We start from the raw sequence: 11,191 nt of genomic DNA on the forward strand, positions 1-11,191 counted from the left end.
CAATTGGCAGTGGGGGCAGCGATTAAGGCGCAGGCGAAGGGGGATCATTGCTGCTTATGGCTATATTCTTGCATTATTGTTATTGTATCAGTAGCATAAAGTAGTTTGAATATTATCGTTTCTCACAGTATATCTCTGTAACAACATATGATGATTCAAAATTTGTTATTGTGACAGGCCTACGTTGACCAATCGGAGGAGTGGGTGGATACAAGTATAGGTAAATGGCATATGGCTGTGTTTGAGCATAGAGCTGTGCTGTCACAATTTGCCAAGCTTGTAGAGGTAATACAAGTGTTTATTATTATCATCATAACAATCTCAAATCAGCTATCACCATACAGCCAGATCACAACTGGATACACGTACTTTCATACTGTCATATCTCCCACTGCTAATTCTAAGGTGGAGAAAGCGATACTGTACTAAGTGAAGCTAAAAGAGAGAGAGAGAGAGTGGAGAGTCAAGCCTGTGTCTCACCAATGGCCTCCCTGGTGGATTATGTTACCCAACAATGGCAGTGGCCTTTCACCAGCAGAGCATGCTCCAATAGCTGAGAGCCATACAAACATGCCCCATCACCAGCACTCCCACTAGAGTCACCATAGTCCCAGTGGAGAAGGCAGGTCTAAAGCATGTCTTTATATCAACAAATGTGTGCCCTAGTTTGTGGGGGAGGGCATATAAAAGCAAGCAATGGCACCATATAGTTCAGCAGAGCATGAAAAGGAACATACACAAAGGGTAGCCATGTTTGTAATGACAATAGGGTTGGGTGGTTGTGACTGAGAGAAAAGATTGACATGGGTTTGATAAGACAGTATCTGGATCTGACTTTAAGCACATACTTAACAGCCCCCGGCAAAAACTACACAGAGACCCGCAGGCATTAGTAAGCACAGAGAGGCATACCACTCAGAGATGCAAAGTCAACAGCACTTAGCCATTCCAAACATGAAAATCAGTAATCAAACACAAATGAGAAAATGACTGCAAAGCAAATGTAATGCAATTGATCTGATTTCTATATTTGCACTGGCGTTCATAATTACACAGGCAAAGCAAAACATTTTTATAACAAGATTAGGAGCCTCTACACTGATGTCTATGTAGGCTAATCAAATTAATAATTTATGTATTTTTTTTCAAATCCTGATTCTGTTTTATTAAAATTTGAGAAAAGACTGAAACATGAACTGCAAAAGAAATGCAAGATCACTGCTTTTTATGTTCACAGAAGTATGAATTCACAGGATTGTATAAAATAAGACAGTGGCAGTAGCTCAGTCGGTAGAGCATTCGGCCACTGATCTGAAGGTTGGCGGTTTGAATCCTGCTCTCGACGTAAAAACATCACAGGTTGAGTGGTCAGATCAACTGACCCACAGGTTGGCTGGTGTGATTCCAGCTCCCACAGATGAATGCTGTCATTGAGTCCTTGGGTAAGACACTTAACCCACCTCGCCTACAGTGTTTGTGTACACTGGTGTGTGAATGGGTGAGTAGTTCCTTGTTGTAAAGCGCCTTGAGGATGGAAAAGCCAAGACAGAGCATATGTTACTGAAATGAATAGTCTTTACATTTAAAAATTACATTTTTATGCAACCGTACTTCTACATCTTATATCACTATATGTAGGCCTATCCAATCACGCCACAAGCTGCAAGAAAAGCTCATAAATAAAACGCTCAAGATATGGTCCATTCTGTACATCATGCTTTCTGTTGTATATTGTATGTGCAATATACAATACAAGTGCATAAACAGCAATTCATGGCATGCAAATTACAATATGTACGAGCTACAGTATATGTGGAACAGCAAGTTCACATCTCTAATAGTGAAGCATATTTCTATAAGCACTAGGCAGTGGCTCTCCCTCTTTGTAAGGGCTCCCATAAGAAAGGTGTCTGTAAAGCTTAACACACAAGAGTCCGCTAATCACCCTGAGGCTAGCTTGTTCTGTGCGCTTTAAAAACAATTACACCAGAGAGAAGCCAGAGAAAGCACACTGCTGCTGCTATCTGGAGCAGGGAGGGCAGGGAGAGGGGCAGGTTAAGATTAGGCTGTAGACCTAAAGTGTGCCCCCAAGTCAGAGTATTGAGGTGTCAGCGGTACTCAGAGAAACATGCTGGAAATAGAGAATGTTCTATATTGGTTTGTACAGCTGCAAGACTGATTTGATTTAACTGCAAATCGCAGGCGTGGTATGTAACATTCTAGTGGGGGGACTGCCACCTGCTTGTTTCATGGAGATGTTACTGCATTCCCTGGAATGATCTACAATATGTCATTTAGCTTTTGTCTTGTGAATTGTCTTAAAATGACTTTGAAAGACATGTATTCTTGCTGTGAGTGTAGTCCTGTGAGTGTAGTCCCCTCTCCACAGATCTGACTTGTAACTTGGCCTAGTGTTGTCACCTACTTATCACCAAGGAGAAAGTTTAATAATATCATAGTGGAACATTTGGCTAAGCAATACAATTTCTCTGGCAACAAAGCAGGACTTTTTAACATTTCAGTCTTTGCAATTTGAGAATCTTTCAAAATCCCTCAATCCTATTGTTTTGTATACTCGAGAAAATCCTAGAAAGTAGCAGGAAGAACATGAAGCCCCATATGAGTAATTAAAACAGATCTGAGGAGCGGCTGGACTATACACAGCACAGTGGGGAACAGTGGGGAACAGTGAAGAAGCTGACTCATCCCCTGCTGTCCCCCTCACACACCATCATCATCCTCAGTGATCAAACCTCAGGCCAGTTCTTAGTAACAGCCATGTCATCACTGCACATCCCCAAATCTGCTCCTCCGTCATCCGCCCTTTTGTAACTGTAATGCCCAGGGGTAAAAAAAAAAGGCAATATTTAGGCCACTGCTTCACATGAATGTGCTACTTGGGGTGGTATTCTATTTCATAATACAACAGGATGTGAAATATTGTTCCCAAGTAAGTAACGGAAGATTTTGTGACTTTTTCACATTGCTTTTTTCTGGATATAAGATTATATTATTATGATTATGTAAGCATAGGATTAAATTTGTGATTTAGTTTTTCAAAATTCACTTCAGAGAGTACATTTTAACACATCCAGGAGCATTAACTTTTGTGAGAAGATTGAAAATATTCTAAACGAATACAAGAATTACACGCATTTAAGATTATGTTTGTAGATGTCTAAATTTCAAGACTGAAGTTTTATTTTTATTTTTTGGAACTAACTTTGTGCGTTATCATGTTTTTTAAATTAATGGTTGGAACATTTCACCTATTTTTCATGTACTGATAAAAAATTCAAGTCCTCAAACATCAGTCTGATCCCTGGGGTTATGTTTACTGCCAATAACATCCTTTGTATAGCTCTTGGCTTGAAGTTCAATGACAACACAATTAAATCTAAGCATTCAAGACTGATTAATGCAGCGAAAATCACATGCAACAAACATGTGGACTGGTATTGTTCCTTTATATTTTAACCTGTGAGCCATGAGATAAAGGCTACGCTACCGAAGCATGGAGGTTTGGTTGAAAGTTCAGCCCAGAGCACATCATTGTTTGACAGGTAAAGTGAAGAGCCACCTAATGATCATTGGAACATGGTAGTATACGAGACTGCAGTTATAGGCGCACTGTTTGACGAAGGTGTTCCACAAAGGACAGCCTCCATGTTTGGTTGGAGAGGAGAGAGAAGAGAGATTAAAAGGTTGCAGGTTTGGTCCATGGGCTTGAAAAATATCCATCAATGGCTACTAGGGCTACAACTATTGACTGAATAATTGTGACTTAAAAGAGAACCTATTGTTGTATTTTGATAATAGAAATCATTATGTGGACTAGACTCTAAAGAGGCGGTCAAACTTGCCGTTATTTGGTTCTAAATTTGGCACATCTTAGTCCTGATGTGGACTTGGGTTCATCCTGTTCTAGACATTCTTAAAGTCTGGTCTAGTCCTGGTTTAGTTTCAGGTTTAGGCCCAATGTTGATGTGTGAACACACCCTAAAACACATATAAAATTCCTTTTTTACAGCAAGACAATGCAAAATGTCAAAAAAAACAACAACCATTACTGATCATCAAAAATAGACAGATATGCTATATGCTATGGTGTGTGTTGTAGAGAGGATATTTTGGAAAACTACTTACCAGGAACACAAATTAAATACACTATAGTTGCCATGAGTTATTTTATCCTTTTATACTCTTTATGACTTATTCATAGTCAAGCAACATTTAGCCTTCTTCTGTATCTTTTCAGCACTTATATTCTCTGCTATTGGCTTTGTGCCCCGGTCACATACAGCAGCAATAATAGACTGTGTTCTCATAGCATATAATTTCCATTCACATTAGGAGCTATTAACCCTGTTTTAATCTCCTATATGAGCTAGAGGTGCAATTTCATCACCAGAGTCATCCATTCACAGAACAGCTGGAGTACAGGGAGTCATGCTATTGTTATGCTTGAATTTCACTAAAGTCCGGAGCACTGATGTCTGCGCAAACTAGTGCATGCCATTTACAGGGACCAGAGAGGGTAAATTAAAGAATAACGACTTCTCTCATAAGGCATCCGCTTTACCAATAAAACAGCCAAGCATCCAGCCAGCAGGAAAATGATACGAGACCTTTACAGCTATTAGGAACACATGTGAAGACCTGTGTTAAACTGGCAATCAGTCACAACATATGCGCAAGCCACGACTAGTTTGTGTTCACTGAATAAATGTTGTAGTTAGGCTGCAAATTCTCACCCTGCGCGTTCTGGGGCTAAACGATGACATGCCATTAACGCAATTGCAGACGCGGCTGTTCGTCAAGGTGCACGGATGGGTTTATTGGACACTACATACCAGAGCTCCATGATGCAGCGTGACATTAAATGAAACGCAGTCATTCAAGTTAAAATAATTGCCACAGTTGTTAAAGCAATAAGAATCCCGTATGGAACTTATAGTAGCAAATTCTTAAGTGCTGTGTACTGTTTGTAATGCCATTACGCACGTTATTGTCATGGCTGAACACTACGCATTAGGAAATTCAACTTACAGTTTCAATGCAAAAAGTTGATAACTGACTAATTTTAAAAGCAAAGAAAAAGCTGCCACGGAGAAATGAATGAAATAATAATTTTAGGGATTTCACGTTTACCTTAGGAGCACAGTAAACCGACAGTCCAACAGTGGCGTTTTGGAGCAATGTGCACACTTTCGATGAAATAAGTCGCTGTTCTTATGGCCAAAGCAAGTCAGAGCAGGTCCGATAGGCAGTCACTGTGATGGTAAGGTCCCACACACCGTAGTATCCTCCAGCATCGCTCCGTCTGTGGGCTGCAGAGGCATCACTGGACGTATGAACCAGCGCTGCACATGAGCGGCGACAGGGAAAGTCAGACATGGAGTAGGCCGGTGCGGGCTGGATTCTTCTGTGAGCTGAGAGGCTGGAGGTACAGGTAGCTACACGTGATCATAGAAAAAATGCGAATGAGTTAAATGTGCCATCAAGCTACATAAATGTGCTACAAAATAGAACGAAGAGTAGCCATTAGTTTTTATACATTTTAACACAAAATTGCACCCCCGCGCTAAAACTGAATTTTTTAAGCAAAACGAATAACTTGCCAGATAGTGCTAAGCTAGGCACTCATCAGATAACGTCTTTTCGTTGTATTGTATTCCTTTGTTTTCCTCCAAAAGTGCACGTAAAATGCAGGCTAGTACTCGGGCTAATCTTTTCAAAAGCACTTGCCTGTAATCACGTCTCATTGCGCATGTCACACGCTGCGCATGGTGTCTCCATCGAAAGTGTGGAGGCATGTTTCCGAAGAAATATGTTTCAGTAAATATAATGGACAGTATTTTTTTTTTTAATCAGATAACGTGTTCATTTTACTATATCAGGCTATTTTAACCAACGTTAATAGAATACATATGGTAAGATACCCTGTTTTTCTTAAAATACTACCACAATAAAGAAAGAGTACTCTAATGCAATATGTTTACTGTAAGACCTATGCATTTTGTCTGTCGGGTATTTTAAACAATTATCAGTATCCATGTTAACAAAATATTAGTAAGTAAAGTAAAAGAGTTATCTGTGCTTTCAGCTGGCTGCAGCTGCAGAGCCCGTTGCTGCCTCTGCTTTTTGTGAAGTGTTCCTTTCAGACACAAGTTGTGCACCAGAGGGACAGCTGTGCAGCACATCAGCCTGAGTCTGTGTCACTCCACAGAAGTGAACTGATGAATGACTGGAGGGAGTCTGCTGGGAGCGAGCACTACCAGCACAGAACAGCCCTAGCTCTGAGCCTGCAGGGCAGCCCAGATCTAATAACAAAGCTGCATACTTCGGTAGAATAACCCTGGCAACCACAGCAGCACTACTGGCAACCAGTATGGTTAGTGGGGACTTTAAACAATCAGAGTTCTTGCGTACACAATCTTTTGAAAATGAATTCAGTCTGACAAAGACGGTTGGATGAGAGATTCAAAGGGAACATTTCGTGCATGATGATATGATAGGGGGATTTACTGTACCCACTAGCCTTTTCATCAAGCAGCAATCAACAATTTATTGGTGGCAGTCAGTCAATAAAGGCGTTCCCTGGAAGTGCCAGTGAAATCAATATTCCCCTGTGACACAGCACACAGGCCGCAGTGAGGGATGGATGGGAGGGGCAAAACTGAGCTGGAATGAGTTGCCACATTTGCACTGTATGCAAATACAATTGATTAGCTGTGCTGGCAGCAGAACATTAAAAATGACCTAAAACTAAATGAATTTGTCCTTCACTTTATGCATAGTGCTAATCCTAGCTGACAGATAGGCCTGTCACCATAAATACTATATTGACTTATTGTTCAATAAATGATGATATATTTTTATGGCGTCAATATTTATTGTGAGTACTTTGTATTACTGAGTTGAGCTGAAAATCACTAAATAACATCTACGACTCATTATACTCATTATTAACTTTTATTATATTTAGAATTGTTACAGGGGGTGATAATCTTGCTTTAGGGTTATTATGTCAGTATCATAAATTAGTTTCAATATTATCATTTATCCTCTATATTTTCTTAAGCGCTTCAAAATGTGTTATGGTGACAGGCCTACTGGCAGATGGGTTTGCTGGGTGGACTTTCCCTGTCAGTGCGATGCTCTGGTTTGTTTTGATCTGAGCTCGTGAGGGCTGCCTTTGCTTGAGGGATCACTTGGCTGTCGCACATAGCTGACCACAGTCAATATTTAGGACTTGTCCTCGGAGAAAGCAAGACAACAGTGATGGTGTCCATGGCATTATAGCACTGTGGAGTATGCAGCAAATTCATGATTGCTTTGTGAGCCAGTCTTCGCTAATGAAACTTGTGCTGCTTAGATTCCCCCAGGAGGCATTTGTGATCTTATTCATGTCACATTATGTTTCATGTACATCCATGACGCTGGACGGCACATCAAAGCCTATTATGTAGCTAGCCTGTGACAACATCTGTGGAGTGAGTACAGACATAGCATGTCAGACAAAAATCCTTTGGGGAAACTGAAAATTATATGAATTAAAAGGAACCATATTTCAGGTTTTGTTTGTAAATTTCAGAAACTTGGCCTAAGTATATCCCCAGATACAAGGTAAGCATGTTAAAATCAAATATAGTGCTTACTGATGACAATTTTAATACTGTTTATTTTTAATAACGAAAAAGTGGATATGATTTTTCCATGTACTGAGAAAAAACTTGTATGTGTTCTCTGTTTGTAGATTTAGGCACTGTGGCTATAGAGGTTCAGTTGTGATTGTAATAGTTTATCTGATAAAAAAAAAACGCGTTCTAACTCCCAATCCCTTCCATAAAGCTCCAGTCCATGGTTTAGCCCTGTTGGTGGCACAGCATGCAACAGCCAGCTATTTATCAATTATTCATACCGATGGAGATTCTTGCAAACATATGAAAGATGACACAGAGTGCAAAGTAACTATTAAAATATTTGTACGATGTATTTACTGTGAATCATAAATGAACTAAAGCCACTGTAGCTCTTATGATTCATATGATGTATAACTTGGCTCTGTAGCATGTAAACACCAGAGGCATGCTGTGGTTGGTTACATCACAATCTGTTTAATTAATAGGATTTAGGACACTGGCAGATGAAGTCTAATCAATGGGAATTATTAATCATTTTCCATCGTTAGCCATTCTGCTCATTGACAGCCCTGTACCTTTTAATGAGTGTGGTCAACTAAACCAAAACAACTTTCAGTCACAATAGTGGGTAAAGCAACCGATTCAAACAAGAGCTTGAAAAGTGTTGAAAATGAGACTATTTTGTTTGCAGGGTTTTATTAACATGTTATTTTGACTTTCATGACAGCAACACATTTCGACATTTTGGAATGGGATAAGTCAGACGATCCGCGCAGAGATCCATCAGAGAAGATTTGGTCCTTTCAAAAAGGAGGCTCTTAGAAAAATATCTGGAACTGAGGTACTCACAAAATCTGGACTTCAGACTATTCTTGACTTGTATGACACTTCCCAACTCCTACACTAATGATCAAGCAGCATATAAAAACAAAATTTTCTTATTTTTTGCCATTTTGATATAATAGTGTTGCTGTCCTTGTCATAAATCTCACAAAACGTAAAATGGCATGTGTTTTAGAGTCTTTATATTGCTTATGGACAAGTATTAATTTTAAAATATGTATTGATTTTCACAATTTAATAAGTCAGCAAAAACAAAACAAAAAAACTAAATTAAAGAACAATAAAGGGTTTAAAATTAATATTGCAGCCATATACAAGATGCAAAAATTAAAAGTTGTGCTGTAAATCTGAAAATAATAAAAATATTTTTAGATTACATACATCAACAGAATATTTGAAACTGAATGTTCTTCAAAATGGTTCTTACATTTTATAAAGAACTCAATGGTATCCAGAAACCTAAAACTTTCCTCAAAATCCTGATACAGCACTCCAGTCTCACGCAGCTGTGTGAAAACTGCTCTGTGCATGGGCGACTGTCTCTTCCCGCCCTCCATTTTGGATCGATGAACTTGCCCGTGGGGACATGTGCAAACCTTTGATCCTCTTTTGAAGACCTTATCACTTTTTCACTTGATCCAATTCACACAGTTTTGTCTTGAATGAATCATGAATAATTATATGGAAAAGCCGTTATCTGCAGCTTCTCATGATGACTTGTTCGAAACACAATGGTTTTACTTTGACTGTAATTATAATTGGCCAAGCTTTCTAAGAATGTCCTACAAGGCAATACAATTGAACTCATTCCTGTTTAGTTGTATATTTATAATAGGTTGTGTTCATGTGCTTGGATTTGATGTTATCGTAATGTCAGATGGAGGGCAAGAGCCATTATAACTCTATGGGAGATTTACTGTTTTGAAAAAATATTTAAACTTGTGATCCAAAAAACATAAACTTTATACATTATTCGTTAGGGATTGGCTCCACAAACTTGCCATATTAAAGATCTACTATGTAACTTTTTGTTTTGGGATCTGTCACCTGGTAAATCAAGATTTACCGGTCAGTCTACGTTCCTACCTATGGTCATGAGCTCTGGGTAATGACCAAAAGGACAAGACCACGGATACAAGCGGTCAAAATGAGTTTCCACCGCAGGGTGGCTGGGCGCTCCCTTAGAGATGGGGTGAGGAGTTTGGTCACATGGGAGGAGCTCGGAGTAGAGCTGCTGCTCCTCCACGTCGAGAGGAGCCAGCTGAGGTGGCACGGGCATCTGTTCCGGAAGCACGCCTCCTGGGTTTTCCGGGCATGTCCCACCAGGAGGAGGCCTCAGGAAAGACCCAGGACACGCTGGAGGGACTATGTCTCTCGGTTGGCCTGGGAACGCCTCGGGGGTCCCCCCAGAGGAGCTGGAGGAAGTGTCTGGGGTGAGGAAAGTCTGGGAGTCCCTGCTTAGACAGCTGCCCCCACAACCCGGCAACAGATAAGCGGAAGAAAATGGATGGATGGATAGTCCATCACCTGCATGTTTCTATATAGATGTCACTGCTCTCCCTGAAATGTTCCACAGTATGACATTAAACAACTTTTCATACATTTATTAGATTCCAGGTGGTTTTATAGCTCAAAAATACCTTGAAAAACAGGCATTCTGACTGTGAGTGTGATTGCCTCTGCACAGATCTGACCTGTAATTTTGTCTGGTTTGGTCTCCATAAAGATACAAAGGTTTAACACCATACAGTGAAAAATTCCAGACAAAGCAATAACATCTCATTGGAGACAAGCATTTAACAGGCCCTCCACCAAAAAAATTACACAATGCACCTTTAATCTTATGGCTTGAAGTACTTTTGACTATCACTTAGGCTACATATTTGGGATTCAACAATGACACCACTTTCTGAAGGAACAGAGGAAAAAAAATGATTTCACTTCAGTTTATTTCTGCGAAGAAACAAAAAACGTGTGCCAGTTTTCTTTCATGTGGATAAGCCTAGTAATTACAGATATATTTGACATACATCAGGACAAGAAACCTGGGATGTCTCATAGCATCACATAACCCCCTGCTAATCTAACTAATTTCTGTTTACATAGGAGGATCTTTTTAACCAGGCAATCCCATGTAAAAGTTAATGAGGTGATGCTAACAAATGGGTAAAGCTGTTCTCCTGGGACCTTGTAGTATGTTATCTCTTTCTTCAGCAGCCAACCAAACAGTAGTAGAAGCACTAAGAATAGAAATAGCAATGAAGGTGAATAATTTAAACACAGGGGGTGGAATACACAAGTTAATTTCTCACAACCGCTGAGAAAAGTGGAAGTTGAAAGTGCAAATGACATCTGTTCATATGTCTCTAATTATTATTGGGTTTGCTGAGATACCTGTGGTAAATATTTATCAGTGTTACTCCATTTAGTTGTACTTGCACAAAAGTAAATAAAAGAAAACAGGAAGTAGCACTGAGTTATGAAAGGTAATATTTCTAACTATGCTGTTTTAACTGGTTTACAGTGATGGGAATATTACTTTGAAAATGTAGTTACATAATACCGATTACCTGCATTAAAAAGCAAAATGCAACTGACATGAACTGATAAACTAATACAAGAATCACATTTCACAACATGTTTGTATAGACTGAAACTACAGGGTTAGCAGTTTTTATACTGTATAGTATAGTATAGTATAA

The 11,191-nt window shown here is 39.5% G+C and overlaps 1 protein-coding gene and 1 long non-coding RNA gene across 2 annotated transcripts in view; one reads left to right on the forward strand and one right to left on the reverse strand.

The window, feature by feature from the left end:
- The window catches only part of dlgap1b (discs, large (Drosophila) homolog-associated protein 1b), a 113,377-nt gene extending 107,957 nt beyond the window's left edge, over nt 1-5,420 (reverse strand). The window contains 1 exon segment of the mRNA XM_055151057.1: nt 5,152-5,420. The gene's annotated coding sequence lies outside the window, so the exon portion shown is untranslated.
- A 224-nt stretch (nt 5,421-5,644) lies between these two features.
- LOC129408160 (uncharacterized) lies at nt 5,645-6,881 on the forward strand. Its single transcript, XR_008631850.1, has 2 exons — nt 5,645-5,933; nt 6,107-6,881. It is a non-coding gene; the product is annotated as an uncharacterized LOC129408160 (long non-coding RNA).
- Nucleotides 6,882-11,191: the final 4,310 nt, after the last annotated feature.

Source organism: Boleophthalmus pectinirostris, unplaced genomic scaffold (assembly GCF_026225935.1).
Source record: "Boleophthalmus pectinirostris isolate CB_2022bp ecotype Guang Dong unplaced genomic scaffold, ASM2622593v1 HiC_scaffold_15, whole genome shotgun sequence".
In the NCBI taxonomy this organism is placed as follows: Eukaryota; Metazoa; Chordata; class Actinopteri; order Gobiiformes; family Gobiidae; genus Boleophthalmus; species Boleophthalmus pectinirostris.